The sequence below is a fragment of the Hemibagrus wyckioides genome, linkage group LG04 (genome assembly GCF_019097595.1).
Source record: "Hemibagrus wyckioides isolate EC202008001 linkage group LG04, SWU_Hwy_1.0, whole genome shotgun sequence".
Lineage (NCBI taxonomy): Eukaryota > Metazoa > Chordata > Actinopteri > Siluriformes > Bagridae > Hemibagrus > Hemibagrus wyckioides.
Genome location: NC_080713.1, coordinates 23,351,098 through 23,374,980, shown reverse-complemented (window position 1 = coordinate 23,374,980; position 23,883 = coordinate 23,351,098).

The following is a 23,883-nucleotide window of genomic DNA, read 5'->3' as shown; positions in this document are numbered from 1 at the left end:
TGGGCTTTGAAGTCACTGAACAGCGAGGCGGGCCTGTAGAGGAAGAGCCGACTCAGCAATAACATGGCCGCTGCTGCACTCTCCTCGGTGAATCTATCCCTGCTCATTAGCCAGCGGCTTCGGTATTCATTCCCAGAATGGCAGCATGGCTGGAGTGCTAAATAAACCTGAGCTTTCTCTGGGGCTTGAGGGCCACCATCTGAGCACAGACTGTCAGTTGGGGTCTCACTAATCTTGGTCTTAATTTGCAGGAGCAGGCCATGAGCTGCAAGTAATCATGGTGTTAATTTGTGCTCCTGGGCCCAAGACTGCTGCGTGAGGCGAAGTGCCATGAGCTGCCAAGAGCAGATAAGAACTCAAAGAGAGAGACGGAGAGATTATCAAGAGAGAATGTGTGTGTGGGTTCACTGTGTTCTCAGAGTCACTGTGGCAGTGAGGCAATATAGCAAGCCCCAACAACCCCCCCCCACCCCAACACACACACTTATCCAAATCCGATAATAAGCAGCTTGCAAATAGAAAATTAAGCTAATTGCCATATCTCATAGAGGTGCAGCTCCTTGGCACCAACTCTAGGGTATCTGGTTCAAACCCTGAACTCAACTGCTGTGACCTTCCTGCATCCATGCAGGTTTCCTCCAGGTTCGCCAGTTTCCGTCCACCTCCCAAAAACATAGCAGGGGCATTGGCTATGCTAAATTAGCCGTGGCTTCCCATTCAGAGTGTATTCCCAGAATGAAACCTCCGGATCCTCTATGACCTCATCAGGGATAAAGCTCTGACTAAAGACAATCAAATAAATAAAATGACACATATTTAGTTTATCACTAACTAACTAACTAACTAACTAACTAACTAACTAACTAACTAACTAAATAACCAACTAACTAAATAAATAATTTAAAAATAAGTAAGTAAATAAATAAATAAATATCATTATTATTTGAGCACAATCTGATGAACTGGATGTGCAGTTCAAAAAACAAGCAAATAAATAAATAAATAAATAAATAAATAAATAAATAAATAAATAAATAAAAGTGCATAAATGATGTCACATGCAAAGCAGTGTTAGATTGTGCGTGCTTATTTTTCTTGATAGCTGTGGCAAGCTTGGATCTCGAAGGGACTTTAAGCAACAACTCAGTAAGACACATAAAAACCAGTTTTTGTGCATCATGTAATAAGGTAAATCAATAACCTTTTGTGATTGTGTGTATTTGTGCTAGGAAACTAGCAATAATAAGTCATCTTCCTGAGGTACGTCTGATTGAGTTATGAAGACATAATTTAGATAAATCTTTTCTGCTAGCACAGATTGAATTCCCTTTGCTGATATTTACTCACATATTAACTGCGTGTAAACTCTGTAGTGAGTGTCAGGCTGAGTAAAGCATACTGTAGGTGCAGAATTAATAGTTTTGAAGAAAACCATAATAATAATAATAATAATAATAATAATAATAATAATAATAATAATAATAATGTTTATAAGTTTGATTTTTATAGCCATCATTCATACAATAAACTGCTTTACAAACTGACGATTACATAAAACATTAAAAGTATGAATGGGAAAGGAAATATTTTAGCAATATTTTAAATAAATTATGTATTTAATACAAACAATTTATAGAACATTAAATAATATTTATAAAACAAACAAAAAAGAAAAACACTTACCAACCCATTACAGTGCACAATCACACCCACACACACACATACACACACACACACACACAGCACAAAGAATTTAGAGACTCCATTCCAACCTACAATATACTTTGGATTAGGGGAGGAAACCAGATTACCTAGAGGAAACCTCTGTGGCATGCACAAGTGCATGCACACATGCACAGAAGTGAGGCACACGTGCTAACCACTAAACCACCATATCAGCCTTCACAAGAGGAGATGGAGGAATCATCAATTTAGCACCTTTAGGTAAAAAAAATACAATAATTACATATGGCTAAATGATTAGTCTACAATGCATATTATTTTGCTGAAGTGAAAGATTAAATCGTCTGAATATCCTGTTAGTCACTCCGCTAGCACCGTTTACATTTCAAATCCAGGCACAAATGAGTAAGATCCTTGACAACATGCCAATAAATTAATGTGACCTTTAAAATGTGATCTGTATTTGACTGTCATTTCCCCCTTGCCTTGTCTTTTTGATGAGTAAATGTATGAATATTTATAAAGTGTATGAATATTAAAGCTAAAATATATGCATATTTATGATTTTCTTGTCAAATCAACAACCTTCAAAGACCTGGAGGAATATTGTATTCTTACTGTACTGGGTTACTATATTGCAAACCACTTCCGTATTTTTTTTTCCTGCTTGTACCATTTATCATTTACTGTAGCATAAAAACACCCATTAGTGTTTGCATTTGTGTGTGCATCGGGCTGGTGTGTGTAATTGAATTGCACACAGTGGCGTGTGGACGGGTTGTTTTGCCCCCTTATTCCGAACTGTTGGATACCTTTTCCATTTTTAGCATTTGGTCTGGTCATTGGCTCGTGTGCCATCTGGCCCTGTCGGCAGTGTTGAGTCATCATCTGTCGCAGCACAAGACTTCCAACTCCGCACCACTCACTCGATTCGCTCGCCTAGGTCTCACTATTCCCCGGATAAAAGTCATCGACATCGTCGACTATTATTCCTCTGCCTTCTGCTCCCATTTTTTTTTCCCTCCTCTCTGCGTCTCGTGTTATCTCTCTTCGCTCTCCATGCCCTCTCTTTCCATCTGCTTCTTTTGTTTCATTTTTCCAACCCTTTTCTGTGTATCTCTCTAAATCTCTGCCCCACCCCTTCCTCCCTCTGTTCCCTTCTCCATTTTTCTCTCTGCCTTATCGTCTTTAGCCCTGCCATCCGGCTCCATATTTTTTCACAAGATGAGCTCCTTATCGAATATGCTTTGTATTACCTTTTAACAAGCCCTATCTTTGCAGGATGCCAGCCATGTCACTTGCCTTCTGGGCTCCCCTGGAGCATGTCGCTGTGTTCGCGCGTGTGCGCGTTTGAGCTTCATTTATATTTCCACTTGTATCATTTCTACTCTTGAGTGAAGCCCATCACATATTCATTACAACATTCATCTCCATCTTTGCATGGTGCACTGTAGTTGCTCAGGCTGCTGGAAGCATTGTGTTACTTTAATGATTTTTAGCACAGGGCACTGGCTTGTCTTTTTTGGAAAAAAAGATTATACATAATGTTTATTAATAGGTCATATGGTAAAGCTGTCTTTTGGCAATGTGCTTTCAAGGTTATGTGTGAGTCATGCCCTGGGAGAGTCTTTTTCTGTCACACACGAGCAGACTCGCTCCACTGAGGCACAGCCTGTAACAAACTCTTCACACTGTCACTGTCAACTCATACTGTATTATTACACAAAAACGTGCTATGCACACAAAGTTCACTTGACAGGGATGGTATATTTTAGGACTTCTATTTAAAGAGACTGCTGAATCTTTAGAAATTAGTATGCGGAACACTGACGGCTCTATATCCCTTGACTTATATGTTTTCTGGCTGTATTAACTTACCTATAACACTATTTTAGATGTTTTTGATAAAAAAATTGTGAAGCGGTTATAGCTGGCTGATAAATACTGTAAACATACACTCTTTGAACACTTTATAAGGAACACTATACTGATATCGGTATTAGTAGAGCCTACCTTTCCTGTCAAAGATTTTTCCTGGCATGGATTACACAAGAGGTTGGAAACGTTGCTTTGAGATTCTTGAGATTTGAGATGTTCTGAAACCCTACAGATTTTTCATGCCGTGAATCTCCCATTCTACCACATCCCAGATGTGTTCTGATGGACTCAGACAACCTTTGCTTTGTGGTAGCCATTTGAAGATGGTAAACTGTGGCCATGTAGTGTTGCACAGGGTCAACAACAATATTTAAATAGTCTGTAACATTCAAGTGATGGTTGAGTGGTAATAACAGGCCAAAATATCCCCCACACTGTTACACTACATCCATTGGCCTGGATTGTTGACACAATGTAGTTTTGGTTCATGGATTGCTGATCCTACATCTGTGTCTGCCTCACCTGATCTTTGTGCCTCATCAGAAATCAACATTCATCAGACCAGACTACGTTTTTACATTGTTCAGCTGTCTAGATTTGGTGAGCCTGTGCCCTCTGCAGCCTCAGCATTCTCAGCATTTCTCACTGTGTTATTTTTTTCTTTATTGCACCATTCTGAGACTGTTTACTGTGTGTGAAATTCAGTTATAGAAATACTCGATCCAGCCTGTCTGGCACCGACAATCATGCCACACACAAAATCACTGAAATCTCATTCTGATAGCTGATGTGAAAATTACCTGCAGCTGTTGGCCCATATCTGCATGGATTTAAGCATTGCACTGCTGCCATGTGATTGACTAATTAGATAATAGGATGAATGAATAGGTGTACAGTTGTTCCTATTAAAGTGCTCAGTGAGTGTAAACATACAAGGGCTCGAAGGGCTGTAATGGAAAGTGGTAGCTCAGTGGTTAAGGCGCTGAACTACTGATTGGAAGATGATGTGAGTTAAAATCCCAAGTCCACTAAGCTGCCCCTGCTGGGCCTTTGAGCAAGGCCCTTAACCCTCGGTTGCATAAAATGAGATAAAAATGTAAGTCGCTCAGGATAAGGGTGTCTGCTAAAATGCCAGAGATACCATGACATAACCCAGGAACACCCCACAAGAGCTGCAGTTTTAGAGATGCTCTGATCCAGTCGTCTAGCCATCACAATTTGGCCCTTCATCAAGCTCGCACAAATCCTTACACTTACACATTTTTCCTGCTTCTAACACATCAATTTTGAGGACAAAATGTTCACCTGCTGCTTAATATATCCCACCCACTAACAGGTGCCATGATGAAGAGATAATCAGTGTTATTCACTTCACCTCTCACTGTTCATAATGTTATGGCTGATAGTTTATTTCTCTTGTGTGATCTGTATTGGCACTGTACTGTGTATCGTATCTTATCTTATATATAATATATTATATTCATATTTCATCTGTACTTGAGTATAAACCTAAAGTTGGCATGTTCTAACCTGGAAATGGATTTTTTTTTTTATGATTAAATATTAACCCTACCAAACTGTCCCCAGAAACACTGGAAAAACACAGTGGGAAAACCCAGATGTAAAAAATACCAGCACTCTCAGCATGTTGTGTGAAATCTGTCTCTGACAGTTCCTCAACCCCAGCTATCCATTTGTAAGAGTCTCAACTGGAGATCTGTGTCAGAAATTATTATTTTTCTGTGAACCTGTTCAAACCTGAATACAGTTCTAGTAAATGCTATGAAAGTAAATGCAATGATTGAGTATTTGCTTGATTACTAATGTCATCTAAATGAAACACAAAAGCTCAACAGCACATCGTCATTAACCTTCCATTAGCCAATATTAGGTAAAATCACCTGCTGGCAGCATTTACATCAATTTCCAAGCATTAGTCTAGCCATTAGGAGTTTTGGAATGTTAAACATGAGTCTGTCATTTCATATTTGGGTTCCTGAAAGGATGTCCATGTTCTATTTTAACCTGAGAAGATTAAAATAAAAGAGAAGAGAAGAGAAGAGAAGAGAAGAGAAGAGAAGAGAAGAGAAGAGAAGAGAAGAGAAGAGAAGAGAAGAGAAGAGAAGAGAAGAGAGTGTGTTTGGGAGGACGTGTGGGAGAGAAGAAGAAGCAGTCATTTCATTATTCATTCTGCCATGCCAATATCTGTCTCATCTGCATAACTATGGCCATTGGCATGTGTGATAATCAAATTAGTATTTCAACTGTCGTAGATAAGGACATAAAGACAAATACGCCAGTGGCCCCGTTCACATATTAAATTCAAGACTATAATCAATACCAGATGCCTTCTGGGTACAGTGAAAATTACAGGTAAGCTTTTTTATTTGGTTTGCCTTTAAAGTCATTAAAAAAGAGTTTCCAGCAACAAAAAAAAAAAAGCACGTCATCAAGACGCCTTTGGAAACACTTTCTATACAGATGCAATAAGCATTTTTTAATCTCCTTGCACAACATTAAACATTTGTTAGTTCAGTCAGGAAATATGCTATATATATATATATATATATATATATATATATTATAAAGCAGAGAATATTTTGTTGGAAGTCCTGTATGAAAACCTTCAGGAAATTAAAGGAAGGAAATCAACTTGCACTCTACACTAAACAATTTGCCATACATGACAGGCAATGCTAATACAACTGAAATTGTTTTGCTAGACTGTCATATAACTTGTCAGATATATTACCATGCAGAGCAACAGGATTAGATTGGATTATTTCATACAGCGGTTATGCAAACCCATGTGAATGGAACTTTAGTGTTTAACTTTAGGCAGCGGTCATTGTCGGTTGAAGGCGTACTTTAGCTTTCTTCGAATGTAACCTTGTTGTGGGGGAAAAAATATGATTCATCTGTCCATACTACTTTATATGATGGCTCAAGGGTACAAGATTTGGGCTCCTTACACCAGGTTAGGCAGTGTTATATACTGGCCTTGTATATAAGTGGTTTCCAAAGCGCACCTTGGCCGTAAATTCCATCTTTTTGTGAAGCATAAATTCCTTTTTTTGATTTGTGAAGCCTTTGATACGCAGTAACGTTGCATCAGTACCGCACTGAACTTGGCATATTTCTCCGTCTGGTCCAGTGATGTACAATATTTAATGCATTTGATGTTGACTGCCATGTCACACATTTTGCATAGGAACATAGGAACTTACTTAAAGCACATCTTAGTGACATATGTGTAATTAAATATATATTTGGCATAACTGGGCCAAATATATATTTATGATTATCATTTATTATTATCATTGCTTGCAGAGAGCAGAGTCTCTTTCAGGGAAGAAAAGAATATTAGATCAGCATCTGATACTCAGAGCTCTGATATTAGTATTATAATGATAATTGGTTGAACAGTGGGACAATGGGCTTGCTAGATGAATTTGATTTATTTGATACAGTACATAAAAAACCCCAGCATCACTAATGAAACCCATGACCGAGATCTCACAATGACTCACAAGGACACAATGAGTGATTTATAGGAGTGATTGTGTGATTTTGAACTGGATCACATGGCTGCTCATGTGATGTGGCTTCCTCTTTGTTGCACTGAGGAGATAGAGAATTGGAATTTTCATGCACCGTTTGGTTTTTTATCAAATTAGACATCTACACTTCTGTCTGCCAGTGAATTTAAATTTCTCCTTATGCATCTAAGATTCAATATTCCTCTGGGAGAACCCATGAAGGTTCTGTGAAGATTCCTACAACAGAGGGTTTCCCAATTCAAAGATGATTCCAAAAATTGGAAGTGAAGAGCCTTTTTTTATATATATAAGGAGCCAAAGGGGGTTTGTCTTTTGTGTTTGACATATTAATTCCTTCATCTTCTATAACTGTTATATCCTTTTCAGGGCCATGATGGATCCGAAGTCCTGGGGATACTCCATGTATGGGACACCAGTGTCTGTATCTACCTACCTGTGGAGAAGGACGCAGCGGCTTGTTAAATATTATTTTTCATGGTCTATCAGTTGCTTCATCTTGCTTTAGGGTACTGTTTGTCAGATATTAAATATTAAAGATGACGTAGCTGTGTTGAAATGTGAATAAACTCCTTGCACACTTTAAATCCTTTCTCCATGTTGTTGTTTTGCCGTTTTTCTCCCTTGCAGTTTTGCTTTGTGACAACCTGTAGATATGCACAGTACACTGTATCCCTTACAGCTCTGCATCTCTTACTAAGCCTGTATGCCCGTGTCGTGCTGCTCGATTTCACGCTACCACCTCAATACTAATTTGATAATTAATCTGTTTCGTGAAGGCATGGTGAAGGAAGTAGCTTCAATTATGTAAAAGTGCCGTACCTGCAACCATGAATCAAAAAATTGAGTTTGACAGACTAGGGGGAAAATATTACGTTCATCAGCTTTGCACCGTGCACCTGCACTTTTTCCCGGGAATATCATGCATGCTCATGAGAAGTGTTGGCCCACACTTCTGTCGAGTGGATGAGTTATATCCCAAATAAAGCCTAACCCCTATGTGCTTCCCTGCACTTTACTACAGAGGAGACAACTCGGCAGGAAAAGCCATGAGGCAGCATTTTCCTGAGTTAATATAGCTTTCTCATCGCTCCTCTGAGACCCAGAGAATCCGCTCTACCTGTCCGCTGCCTCAATATCCGCCCATTAAAAGCCAGAGCCTTGACTGTGGCTGAATAATTCAGAGCTGATGCTCCCTGGTCGGAGTACAGATGTGTGCTGATCAGACACTCTTAAAGGGCTTTTGACAGCACCCAGTGGAACCGAGAAGACAAGGAGAGAAAGTCACCACAGCCCTGACACCGGGCTTATTCAGCGGATGGCATCAGCACTTTACGCAAATACGCACAGACCTCAAAATGGACACATGGTCACTGAGGTATTATTTTTATATCTAACGTTAGAAACAACATGTCCTCAAGCATGCAGAAACATGCATGTAATTAAGATCTTACGCTTGAACTGACAGATAATTGGACGGAAGAGCAGACAGACAAACACACTTCCTTCAGCATGTTACTAATTGGCAGAGGAGAGCTGGGACTAAGTGTTCTGTGTGGTACCAGCTGCACCGCTCAAATCTGTACGCTGTTAATGAGAACGGGTCTCTCTCACACTATCTCTCTATCCTCCCCTCTCACCTTCTCCATCTATCGCACCGTTGCCACTGCTTCACCGTCTCATGGGCATGAAATAATTGTCCTCATGTACAGACCCGATCATCAGAACCACGGCAGATTCAGCGCAGACCTGAAATCTGAGGGAGGTCTATTTTATGCTAGCGTTCAAAAATAGCCGTTTATTCGGGGAAAACCGTTAAAATACGAACCTCGCACACTCACAGTCACAAATTCAATTTTATTGTCTATAGCACTTCCTCGCACCGGCGGGGGATTTGGAAGGAACGTGTTCGCATCAATCATGTGAACAGAGCTGAATATTTATTTGCTTGTTGGCCCACAAATTCAAACGTTTCCAATTGCTTTCCGCAAGAATCCTTCAATCATTTGCGTTCTCCCGGAGAAATCATCAGAAGCTTTGAACACGCGTGACTCATCCAGGTTTCACAGGAGAAGTGTTTCCCCCTGACGCTCTAATCTGTTACAGCTTGCTCCTTTAGCGTTATTGCACGGGGACTGGCATGATTTATGCGCAGCAGTGCTCCGATTCCCAACTTCAACATTCAAGGTGCAACTCCATAATGATGTCATAAAATTTGTTTAATGTGTTTTTCTCTCATTAGAGCACTTGTTCTGACAATTCTGCAGGAGATACTGAAATTAAATATACCCAGAGCTGATACAGAGAGAAAGAGCCTAGCAATCAATAATAGTGTGGTGTAGTATAGGAGAGATTTATTTGTCCCCACATTACACTGCGGGTCTTGATTTATTACAGTCAACCTGCACAATTTAATTTATTTTAATCAATAATTAATTACCATTCATACCACGTTATGTAAAATGTTACAGCAGAAAATGAAAGCGGAGGCCGGATGTATTCGTATATATACTTGTTCCAGTGTGGCTTTGTGGTCATTTCTGTCATTAATATTTCACCAGAGGCGCTACAGAGCCCAAGGAAACTACAACAGCAGGACAGCCGACCTCTCACAGAAACAAGATATGAATTATGCAGGGACATTATGCAATACTATCAGTTGCCGGGATCCGAGTAGCAGTCAGTCAGACACAATGAGAGAGAAGTGGAGCACAATAAGAGCAGAGAAGTGGAGCAGTAGGGCTCAAGTGAGGAATGTCGCAGAGCCAAGAAGTGCACATTTAAATATTTCTTCCGTCCCGAAACACCTCTGAAACACATCTGCTTAAAATATTTCTGATGTGTTTCGTAATTCTAGTGCTGATTTTTGTTTTTCGTTATTATTACTCCTGTGCTTGTGTACTGCTCCGATGCTACAGGTGGACGCTAGCATAGTTCCAGTGTCATTTAGCAGGAGAAAAAACTAAAATAAATAAAAGAGCAACGATTCTGTTCTCTCTCACATTTTCCCACTGACATTTTGATCATTCTAGCTTGACCTATCTCATCCACAAAGCATTTCCACCCACAAAACTGCCACTATACCTATCTCTAAATAACTATATGTAATATTTTCATTTCATATTTCACTGTTATTGTCAGCCATAGAGAAAATGTTCTGCGTGTGTGTGAAAATCCCAGGAGATCATGTGATCACATTTTCCCTCCATTCTGATGTTTGATGTCAACATTAACTGAAGCTCTTGTGTGCACGCAACACACATTTTATACGACACGGTCTGATAGTTTAGGAATAACTCAGAACTTTCTGTTGTTGATGCCGATTCAGCGTCACTAAATACTTCGAATACTGAAGTGGAGTTTATTCATATCAGTAAAAAAAACAAAAAAACAAAAAAACCTCATAATCTCTGAGTAATTCTTGTAATGACATGATGATGTGAAAATCCCTGTAGATCACACTAAATAAAACTATCCTGTTTCACTAATGAGGGAGATTAGAACAGAATGTAATTAGCAGAGTTAAACAGTGGAAATCTTTAAAGCTATCGTCGTCATCATCATCATCATCATCATCAGCATTGCTGTTTATAATAAACATTTTATGCACAGAATCAACCCCCATTTCTGTTGGCTAATTAGGTCAATACATGGCTTCCATGGGGATGAACTGTATCTAATCAGAAGTCCTGCAGCCTGCTTGTGCTAATTAACAAAACAAATAAACTACACACAACTGTACTATGAAAAAGATATTTAATAATTCAAAATGTGGAACAAAATAATGCACACATTCAAATGATAGATATAAATAATAATAATAATAATAATAATAATAATAATAAATAACATGAAGATGGTGTTGAAGTGATTCCAGCACAAACAACGAAGCGGAGACAAGTGCACCGTGAAGAAAATATAAACATCCAAATGATTCAGCACCAATTCACAAATGCTAGTTGGTTCACAAACTCTAGCACATGATGACCAAGTCAGAGAGTCAAGACTGACACTTGCTAGCACGCTCGACTAATTGTTTTAATAACACAAAATAATAGCTAGCCTAATATTAATCACAAATGTTGTTAGCTGGCTTGATGGCTCTTGGATTTAATTACAAATACAGTTGGTCCATGATTAGCTTACATGTTTTTGTTAGCTTGACTATCTATTTAGAGGTAGCTATACTTATCTAGCTACAAATAATTGTACTGACATGCTAATACAGACTACTGTAAAGAAAACAGCTTACAGTGGAAGTAAGGTGTGTACCTGGTGGTCCAGCAGCAGGATTCTGAGCTCTTATCGCTGCAGCCTGGGATTGATTCCCAGGCAGGGAACCTACCCAGACAATGAGGGGTTAACTCTCAGTGCCAGTCCTAAGCCTGGGTAAAATGGGAGAAGGGTTGTGTCAGGAATGGCAAACCTGTGCCAAATCAAAATATGTGAATTAGATGATCCTCTGACCAGATGAAGGACAACAACACTGAAATTAAAGTGAATGTCTATACATACACAGCCTGTCTGTGAATGTTAGCACCAGGCTATTCCACTATCTGTCAGTAACTCGAATCACTATTCTGAAACACTGCTGGTTCAGGCTTATAGCATGGAGTCTTAACACACACACTTTCATACTCTATATACGTATAAAGAAATGTGCTACTGCTCACAGTTAGCCAGCTCTTTCCTTACCTGATATGGTTCTGTTGTCCCTTTGCGTAATATGTACTTTGATAAATTGAATACAGCTTTTTGGTTAATCTGCTTGCTTCCAGTTTATCTTTCTTTTAAAAAAAAGCATTGATTTGGAATAGAAAACAACAACAACACTTCGTTCATGTTTATTACTTGTTATTGTATTTCACATGGAGCTTCGCAATCACTGCTCATGACATGCTTTGAATGTTTCAGCAAAATGGACTCACAATATAAATGAAAACTAATGGACATTACATGAAGCTGGCACTGAATCTACAGTCTGGGCTAGAAAGAAATCAGCCCGTCATACCATTCTGTGTATTTTTAATTAGGACCATTGGTGGTGCTGTTGTTCTTTGCTCCAGAAAAAAAAAACAAAAAAACACTGGTATGAAAATGAAAAAAATATATATTGAGATTTATTTATTTATTTATCATTTTGATTTTTCTTCTTTAAGGCCAGACTAGTCTATTTATTCTAGCGGACTCTGCAAGCTAGCATAACACAGTCTTTCTTTGTATTGGTAAACAGTGACTGGCTGCATCCCTGAGCACTTCTAGTTTCCTAAAAGTCAGGGAGAAAAGTGCAGGGTGAGTGAGTTGGAGTACCATGCCAATCCACCTTCTGTGTGATAGAAAGAGCACATCATGCTGGTTTGACACCTACTCATATCTTTATCAGGGCTCTATCACCTGGTCTCTCTGTGGGTCTCTCTCCCAAAACATGAATGTTTTAGAGATTGTACTGCAGCATGTGAAATCATCTATACCTCCATATGAGAACCACTTTAGTTTTTACGATTGATTTTTTTTTAAACGAAAATTTTCAAAACAAATGCTTCCACTAAATGACTACAAATTGCCTCCAGTCAACTCTTTCATTTCTTTACCGCAAACCTTACATTCATCATGCACCGTGTGTTAGTTGGGGAAGACTTACGTCCAATAACAACCTCCAGCAATCAATCACGGGAGTGTCTTCGTAATGATGCGGCTTTTAAGCCAGGTTAGGTGTACAATCATGCACGGGTATTTCAAGCAGCTCAGTCTGCTGCTTGGTCACCAGCTCAGCTGAAGTCCTTAATGAGAATTTTATGACTAACGTAATAAACCAAGTGGAAAATATGTCAGCAGGTGACAGCAGGCATGGAGGCTTGCTGAAGGACAGATCTGTCACAAGCCTCTCCGCCTGACTCTTATGCAGATGGATTGAATGCAGTGGCATAAAAAAAAATAATTGTCCTTGAAACATATTCCTGGAGCCTCAGTGATATATCTCCTGCTCTTTGGCTGCGTAATTGAAGCTGACCATAATAAATAAGTAATACACTTTGCTGTCTGGACAGCTCTGCTGATGATTGAGCTGATATCATGTAAGGAAGAAAGATACAAGGCATAAAAATCAGACATCTAATATCTTATAACACATGCACACAATCACACAAGCGCACATGTCCAGTAGACGCATGGCCACACACATTCCTCATGTCCTGGAGATGACGTGTGCTCGAGCAATTCTATGCAATTCGTGTTTCTTAGATGAATTCTATTCATATTTTCTGATGAAGTTCTAAGACCAATATTCTAAATATATTCTGCTCATAAAATCCGCTTATTAATTATGAAAAAAAAAATTAGCATATTCGCTAAAATATTAAGTTGTGCAGTAACAAAAAGAAGAAATGTAACACCCATTTCGGCGACAGTTAACCAACATAAAATCAATATCTAAGCTTTTTATTAGCATTTCTAATGCAGAAAAGTGTGATGAATTATTCATATTTTGATGTCCTGGATGTAGAGCATTATATTACTCTTTTTTAATTATTAATTCATGCAATGCATTACTAGTGGTTTATAGTAATAGCGCTACTTTAATATGTCTCGGGAATAGTTCGACTTTACTCAAGCGTATGTTGTTGTGAGCTGATAAATTACATTAGCACTAGAGCTAATCTGATAACCACTCCCTGGGTTTTAGCAAAGACTTGTACTGGAAGCTGGAAATCAGCTTCATCTGTGCTGGATTGAAATCGTTGTTTAAATCATTGTTTATATGCAAACCAACTGGTATACACTTTATAGTTTTCTTTTTCAAACAAGGTTTATAAATCCTGTTCAGTTAGCTTGGGTTAGCTAGTGGTCTGGTGTTATTTGCCAAGATTACAGTGCAGGAAGTGAAGGAAATATGACAAATTTACAAATACATCCCTGTGCTCTTTTTTTTTTAACTAAATAAGTAGCTGCCACTTGTAACAATCGCACAATCTGGTAATGATGGACTTGAATTGAGGCAACAATCAACTGATTATAATTGATTACAATCTGTTTATTATTGACTTATAATTGACGTTCAATTATAAGTCACAATAAGCTCATTATAATAAATTATAATCGATTTGTTGTATAAGAACAGACAAATGGTGTGGAAAAATACTTTATGTTGTTTAATCAGTGGGTAAATTGGGGAGCAAGGTTTTTAGCCCAGAACTCAAATAATTAAATATTCCTTTTCTATAGCACAATCATTCACAAATTAGCAAACAGTAGGCAGAAAAGAAACTATACTTACGTCAAATAGGCTACAAAATTCTGTGATATTGCCAAATATCGATGATCACTGCTTTAGGGAAATTTATGTGGTTAACTAATGCTATGAAGGTTAAGTTAAGTAGCCTTTAATTGTCACATATTCATTAAAGCACAGTGAAATTCTTTCTTCACATATCCCATCCTTGGAGGTTTAGGGGTTAGAGCAAAGGGTCAGCAATGATGCTCGAAGAGAGGGGGTTGGGGGCCTTGCTCAAGGGCCCAAAGTTGGAGCCTTAACCACTTGAGCTACCACCACCCCAAAGTCTGCTTGGTTCTTCCCATAGCATCGGACTCTGCACTTCCTGGATGAAAAACAGAATTATGGTGCTTCCTGTGGCATGAACCCTAAATCAAATCTGGAAAAATGCTATTTCCTTTATTTGTAAGTATTTAAACTGTAAACTGTAACTAATATACTAAGAAATATAGGCAAAAGCATAGTGATGATTCTTCAAAACTGAATCATCATCAATCACAAAGCCTTTTCTTTGCAATTGATACTCGAGCACTTAAGTGCATACGAAGTGTACTGAATACTGAATAAACTTGACAGATGTGAGGAGGGATGAAACCCCTGAAGATTATTATTTTTTCTTTTACAAATAACAGAATGTTCCTCTTACACCACAGCAATTATATACAATTATTTTCTCTTTATTAACTAAAGAATGACACTGTGCCCCTTTTTTTAAAAAAAATATGGATGCAGTTAATGCTGTGGACCATCCAGAAAGCAAATCACTATTATCACTTAAACTCTAAACAGTTGTTCCCTCAAGAGCCTCTTTTATTTCTGTCTCTTGAAGTGATTTTTGTTTTTTTCTCCCAGAGACTCCTTTTGTCAGATAACGAGAGTCTGAGAGGATGCAGATGCAGATAAGGCACTTTTAATGAAACACAAGCAAACAAATCCAAAATGTCAGGCGATGGCAGGGTCAAACCCAGCACATGCACAGGTCAGGAGATCAGTGAGGCTATACAACAGACAGAAAACTAGGCAAAGTCAAAAACCGAGCAACTGAGGCTTGATGACATAAAAGCAGAGTGTAACTCAGTGTATACTTTGCTAAAGCAGTCCCTTTAACCTGTGAGTGTGAGTGCAGTGGTACAGGAGATAGGTGTGTGTGTGTGTGATCAGTAAGTAGGTGGCTGTGTACAAAGAAATGTGTGTGTTCTGGGTAGCGTACTCTGGTGTGGCCATGCTTGTAGGCCATGGTGCATGTTAGGAGTTGGAATTTGTTGAGCCTGACACCTTCCATAAACACTCATTATGGAACCTTCTCCATATGAATGATTCTGTACTTCTTTGATAAATAAAAATACGTTGTTAATGCATTTTTCAAATATTTGGCTTAGCTTATGTGGAGCGTCTGCCTATACAAATCTATGTGAATGAGCGGTTACTATGGAAACGTAATGCTTAATAACAAGCTCATTAAGCCAGCACTGCTTTCAGAGCCGGTATGATTGAATGAATGAACACCTTCAGTCCAGTCAGATTCAGTAACGCAGCAGCACTGTGGTGTAAGTACAGATAATCAAGCATAAATGTTTAAACTTCCTTTAGACAAAATTAAGACATTAAATATGCATCAACAATACATTTACAGTCTTTAGTTTCATTATCACAAGTAGCGTAAATGATCTAGTTATGGCAGCAATTTCTGGACTTCATTACAGACTGCTTTATTCTAATGCTTATTAATATATATGCTCATTTAAACACGGGTCTGGAATCGCACTCCACCAATCAGAGACTTAAATCGAATTTAAGCCTCAAAATGTACATTATCATTTGCATTTCAGGGCACAGCTATATGCAGTGACCGCCGAAATTAGAATGCAAATACAAAATCCGTCTGACATTTCATCTTCAGTGTCTAAACAGGTCTGAATCTGCCATATTGCAAAAGTAATAGCAATCCTTCCATACATGAATGCACTTTCTCAGCTTCATGCTACAAAAAAAAAAAAAAAAAAAAAACCTCCTTCGCATTTACATTTTCACTGTCACGGGTTTAGTCCTGTCAATCAAACACAAGTGTAAGCATATGTTTTGCTGTAGACTTTAAACAATGTTTTAGGATTTTATATGTGCAGTCGTGACAGGTGAGCAACTGTACCTTTTTCTAATAAGTGACCGAATTTAAAGAAAAAAAATTAGAAAATTCTTAAAATTATGCAAAAGGTAAAAGTATATATATTTATCCTAGTGTTTGTCCCACAAGATTTGGCACAGGTTTTACACCAGATGCCCTTCCTGTTGCAACCCTCCCATTTTTATCAGGGCTTGGGACCAGCACTGAGAGTTAACTCTTTAGTGGCTGGGTTGGCGCCCTGCCCGGGAAGCAAACCCAGGCAACGGCAAGGAGAGCACAGGACCCTGCCACTGGACCACCAGGAGGCCATATGTGTCGAAATAATTTTCAAAAGCTTGCATTTCCATTTTCAGTACAAATATAAATATTCCCTATTCATCTTTACTGCTTTAATAAAGATTATAAGCTTTGGGATCCTCAAATTTGTCTGATTGATTGAGTTTGTTTCATGATTTGCCCCATATTTCATTTTTAAAGTCTGGAAATGAATTTTTCTTTTAAATAAAATGTAAACTAGAGAATAACACACTTTTCTTCCCCACACCCAGACTCCATGAGGGATACAAACTTTAAAACCTCTACTTAAATTTTATTACTATTTTTTTTTCCTTAATCTTATACGTGAAGCATTTGTCAGTAGGGTCTCATTCTTTTTATCGCATTTCCTTGTGAAATGTGACTACTGGGTAATATAAGACACCGCATGCTAGGAATTATGTATGAATAGCCTTAATTTGTGAACTGAAATTGCCGCTTTGTTAAAACGGCAGTTTTTTCCACTCTTAATGCCATATAGTAAGCAACAAAATCTAAAAAACAGCAAAAAACAAAAAACAAAACCTATGTGTACTTTTTAGTGTGGAAAAAACTTACATTAACTTGGTTGCAAAAGTGTGGACACCTTTTTCTAAGTGACTACTATTATTTAAACATAATGATCAAACAAAATGCTGTGGGATTTTCTTGACATCTTCCTTGTTTCATCACACTGCTAAAGCTATGGTCTAACAAAACAGCTTATGATGCATCTATGAGTCTTATATTGATCAGGAGAGGGGGAGAAAAGAATTTTCAAAAACATTAAATGCACCATGGAGCACAGTAAAGGCCATCATCAACATGTAGAGAAAATGGGGCATCCACAGTGACATTACCAAGAATAGGATGTCCCTCCAAAACTGATGAATGAAGCATCAGGGATATCTGGCAAGTCCTGGTCGTGCTACATGTGACAAAAGTGCCCTGTATTCTTCACATATCTGGGCTATGGGATAGGGTGGCTAGATGGAAGCCCTTCCTCTCTCTCACACACACACAAAGACAAAAAAATTTAAATAACCCCAAAACCATGTGGCAAGATTTGCTACGATCTTGCTTTTGATGATTTTGCTACGAGACTTTTCTAGGATTTCTAGGAATTCTAAAATATCTAAAAGACCAGACAGATTATCACCCATAGTGAAGCATGGTGGTGGCAACATCATGCTATGAAGCTGCTTCACTTCAGCTTCACTTCAGTTTTTAGCAAGAAAAAATCAAGAATAGCTCCAAATTCCAATTTCTCTCTCTCTCTCTCTCTCTCTCTCTCTCTCTCTCTCTCTCTCTCTCTCTCAGTATCATAAAACCTGTAGACCTCTGTTACCCAGCTGAAGATGAAGAAAAATAACACTACCATCTAACATGATTATGACCCAAAGCATGAGTCCAAGTCAACAAAAGTATGGGCTTCAGAAGTAGAAGTTTTGGGATGCTCCAGTCAGAGATTAGAGATCTAAATCCTAACATGTGGTATAAATATTTAAACCTAGTAATATATACCTAAAGTGATTAACATGTAACAAAACACAAGTGTTAATGATGATACAAGATCCAAATGATCACAAAAGGGTGGGAAAATCAGAACAAAAGCACAAGCGAAGCATTGTGTGTGACTAATATGCTTATTTCACATAAAGCATATATAAACAGAAATCCAATTAGCTTTAATTAATCATTTAAAGAACAGCACATGCATCATCTATAATAGAGGTCTGACAACGAGCATTTTAATGTCTTTCATGTCATCCTGAGGCTTTTTTTTTTCTTCCATCCCTCATAAAAACTTCAGAAATATATATATATATATTCGTCTTGAAAATCGTGTCAGTGTCTTCCAAACATGCCACTTCTTTTTCTTCCTCAAAAGAAACATGCAAAGCTAATGTTATTTTAGCCTAACAGCATTTCAGACTGAATTACATAAAATGTAAGTGGTTGGGAGGCAGAGTGCAAGGCATGTCAATGTGATTCTCACTTTTGATATGGTAAGTAGCTGAACGAGGCCTGGCATAATGCTGTTAGAGCAGACTATATTAAGTGCAGTGTACCTGTTTAGCATCGTAGACTGGCATGAGTCACTGGAGAGACTGAGACTGTCTGCGGCAGAGAGCATCCATTCAGAAAGCTCCTGTCAAGATCAAGATATGATAATAAAGCGGGCATTTTTTTCATCAAAAGGATTTGTCTGTAATGCCAAAGACGGTAATGGTGGCAGCAACAACTGAGGTTTTATCTGAAAAGAATCAAATGTTATATTGATATATTATTTTCATGCAGGGCAATTGCCTTTTTATTTGTCATTTATGTTACAGCACTGTTAACATTCTTAAAAGAAGATTCCTTTTCAATAACAGCAACACTGACAGTATTCATGGGCTTGGCGTAATATGTTATTGTTTCTGTTATAAGAACAGAGACCTGTAAAGAAGACTCACTACATGAATGGATTTGTTGCTACAGTCTCCAGTGTCAGTTTTATGATGACGCTTAAACTTTAAGTTTTTTCAAATACAGGGAAGGCTTCAGGATGGAGGGCTTTGCAGTTTCTTGGCAACATAACAAGCTAGTAGCTAGTGATTTAAGTGAGGCTAGTGATTTGAGGTATTTATAATATACATGCTTCTCGCTGGTAATATCACTCGGCGGCACGGTTATCATGATACTCCGATTTACATACATACCGAGCCCTCACACACACACACACACACACACACACACACACACACTGCCTCCTCCGGCACTAGTGATTTGTCGGATGGACCTAAAAACTCGGATGAATTCTAACTTTCTGTGGTGTGACAGTAACAAATCTGAGGTCATACTGACTGTGTCTCCAGCCACACTGAAGAAAATGAGACATTCCTTGTTATTTATCCCTGGGTTTATTACATCCACCTGAGCTGACGTTTTAAATCCTTGGGATCATGTTGGACTCCAGTCTCATATCAATCGCATATAAAAATGACCGTATATAAATATTACTAAGACAACTCTTTCTTTCCCCCTTCTTCATCAGACTCATCCACACTGTTTGTACTTCCAGGCTCGACCTCTGCGATGGTGTTCTATCCAGACTTAACTATTAGAGTATCATCCAAACTAGATCATGTGAAGTTATCACACCCACACGAGATACTTCTTCTGGTCTTTAAGCTTGTGCAATGGCTTCACTTACTGATCTCTCCTCCTTCTCCCACACACACCTGCACGCCTGCCCAGATCCTCTGTCACTCACCTGATTGCTGTCCTGTCCTGTTGCCTCCACACCATCAGATAGAGATTTCAGTGTCACTGCCCTTAAACTGTGGAATTCTGTCACTCTGTATCTCCACTCCTTCACCTCCCATCAACATTTTAAAACATAACTAAAAGCACTTGCTCACATTCAATTACTTTTTGTGCCTTTTATCAGAGCTTATTTATTTATTTATTAAATCATAGCTTAAACGATAACAGGAATGTTGTCCATAGATGGCAACTGACCTATAAACCGATGAAACAAACAAATAAACAATAGTTTGGTCTTAAAGTACAACATTATCATCACATGATCCAATCCTTGGATTAGATAAGGATGAGACAATGGATTAATTTAAGTTGTATTTTTGCAAGCTATAATAAACTTGAGTTCAATATCCAAAACTTGTCAAGACAACTGGAGTTAAAGTGAAGTAATACGTTCACGCGACTTAATGGGGTTGTCATATTTTACAGTGTATAAAGCACTTTCTGAAGTTATAGGATAGTAATCAATTTGGGATGATAACCTATCACACCTCGTGCCCCCGTCATCGATTAGTTTCCTATAGCAGGATGCTCTGTTGCCTTCTATTACTTACATTCTCGATTACACACTACACAAAAAAAAAAAAAAAAACAGACCATAGGGAGTTTTTCCCCCATCTTCCTCAGATTAATGCACTGATATCTGTCAAAATCTGTTCTATTCTATTGTTTTATACATAATTATTCAGCCATTCTAATCCATTGTTTTGAAAGGTACCATCACAATGCCATTCTAAAGCGATTGTGATTCAGAGAGTCAGCAGAACAATAACACATTTATTCCAGCATTAGTTAATGGTGAATTATTGCAAGGTCAATAGCTTAAAAGCAAGGGAATCCCAATTTACACCAGAGTTTTTTTCTGTAATTGTTTTTTAATGGCAATAGAAGACATTAGATTCTCAGTCAGCATGCTATGTAGCTGCAAATGGCTGAATGTTCTTGCGCACAGCTGGTTAGTGCAATGCTGTTCTCTCAAGCGAATATAAAGTGGAGCTAAAGCGCTCTCCAAAACTCACCTAAATCAAACTGGTCAGTAGAAAAGGGGAAGCCCTCAGATTCAATTAACTTAGAGGAAAAAGAGGCACGGCTCCGAAAACAGTACAAACCTTCAGTTCTACTGGAGTTAAATAGCTGGAGAAGTAGGAAAGAAATTCATAATAATCTTTGTCGCGGCACCAACGGTCCGGCTTGGTTTAATTCATTATACTGTAAACCTTTTTAACATTATTCACAGAGAAATTCCACCAGAGCAGAAACTGATTGTGAAAAGCATGCCTCTTCATGTTCACCTCCTTGAGCATTCCAATCTCAAATCGCTTTTTAGACAACAGTCAATTGATCTGGTATAAGATTATATCCCTGTCAGTGGAAAGCGATACACAAAAGTCATTCGATTTCTTATGATAGCACTGGGAGTTAGTGAGATCGCATGGTAAGTGATTAGGAGTTATAACACGTCAAGCTTCCGCAGTTATTTCTACATGGTATTTATCCAATAAACACAAGAGCAGATAAAACTAGCTCTGTGTAAAGCCAGTCCTGAATGAAATCACTGCTGTTAGCATAGACACACACCAGTCATTTTAATTAGAACACCTGCACCCTTGCCCATTCATTATCCAATCGTGTCACAGCAGTGCAGTGCATTAAATCATACAGGTCAAGCTTCGGTTAATATTCATATCAGACATCAGAATTGGGGAAAATGTTGTCTGAGTGACTTTGACTGCTGTGTGTTGGTTGTTGTGGTTGCCAGATGGGGTGGTTTGAGTCTTTCTGAAACTGCAAATCTTCTGGAAAGTTTCCCAAAATGGCGTAAGTAAAATCCAGTGAGTGACAGTTCTGTGAGGAGAAACTCTTTGGTATGTTTAGAAGACAAAACCATTCCAGATTAAACGATGTAAGGAATGCTATAAGAGCGGAGCTGTGTTCATAAACACAGCTCTAATCAACTTTCTGCTGCCGCAGCCAGCTGGACTTCCTGTATATCTTGAGTGACAGATGTCTTGTCCAATCAGAATTCAGAAATCAGAACTATACCTACCTTTTCTGGTTTGCCTGAATTGTCGTTGTCTTTTTGGATTCGTTATTCTGATTTCAGATTTGTTATTTTGATTTGCACGTCTCGGCCACCGTACTATTATATCTCAAATAGCCACTCTTTCCAACCGTGGTGAGCAGAAAAACATCTAAGGGTTCACCACATGTTGAATTTACCAGGCATGAAGAGCAGTCTGAGGCTACAGTGGGCACTGGTGTTACATGTCATATTCATCTACCTCACATGATCAGATTAACCACATGATAGCAATCCTTTCCGAAATCCCATGATAAATCTGCTTTAATTATGTCCTTAGGAATAATAATTTACACAGCTGACTGGATGCACAAAGAGAAATAGCAAGAAGGGAAAAGACTAAGCAGATGAACTTGCATGTAAAAAGTTGTGTAGTGACAAGTTCATTTAAAAGTGTCATAGCCTCAGGTGCTCATTAAGCAGCTCATAGCCTACTATTAATAAGAGGTAGTGTGGAGAGCTCGGAGAAATACAAGCAAGCTTCAATTAGCTTTTCAGTGTCAGATGGGCTTTGCCGCCATTATTCCCTTACAATGTTCAGCATATCTCGCTGCGCCATAAAAATAATAGGGTTCACTTATTTTCATCAACTCAGCTCAGGCATGTCTGACACATTTTTTTATGCAGGGAAGAAAATCCATGAAAATCTCATGCAAAATAGGCTTTCTGAAGTAAGTAATGACACAAAATTATAAAGCGGGTTACATCAAATCGTCATATTAGTCTCCGAGATCATTAGCTATGATTTATTGATTTTCATTTGTGATAGAGGATTGATGGCCAGATATTGGATTGGAATTTGGATTTCATATCAAAATTTTAAAGCATCCTGATTCATTTTTTTTTATCCAAATATGGACAAATTGCACCAGCACATGACAGCAAGTGTTTGAAAGCTGAAGTACCTCAAAGAGGATAGACAGAGACTTAACATGACAGGTGACAAACAACATAAAAATACAACCTCTAGAATGGCTGCAGAATTGAATCATCACAGGACAGGAGTCTCAATAAAAGGCGTACGACAGCTCTACTACGTTGGAATTTATAGCAGGACTCCTATTTTATATCCAAGGCCAATTCATGAAGAGGAAGAACACCTGAACCCATGTGTGATGCCCATGTAGAGAGAATTCATTATGCTAAAGTGCTACTTATAATTAAGGATCTGTAATTGACTCTTCTTCTTCTTCTTCTTCTTCTTCTTCTTCTTCTTCTTCATTACAAGGTGATCTTCTAATTCTATTGTGGAGAGTCAGTGTATTGTTCTGTATTGATTAGACTTATTACTGCCCTTTTGTTGTTTATCTCTGTTTTAGTGACTTGCTCTGGGATGGCTAATAGAAATGGGCAAAGCCTCCCTGTCTGTCAAAGATAAAAAAAAAAAAAAAATCCATCAATATATAAGGCTTTATTTTTGAGATCCACATCAGATTGCCCTGTGTCTTATGAAAGCCTGGAATCACCAGATTGGATGAAGAATTGTATGATTGCAAGACATTATATTGTTATATTGATTTCATAACCTATTATTTTCTTATTTTTACATGTTAGATATATAAATTATTTTTTAACAGGATTAATTTATAGAATAGATATAGTAAGTAAGCCAGATGTTGCTTTAGTGGAATCTAATGATCAGTCAGAAATGTCTAAGAATTTGTAATATATTTATATTATGATTGGTTAT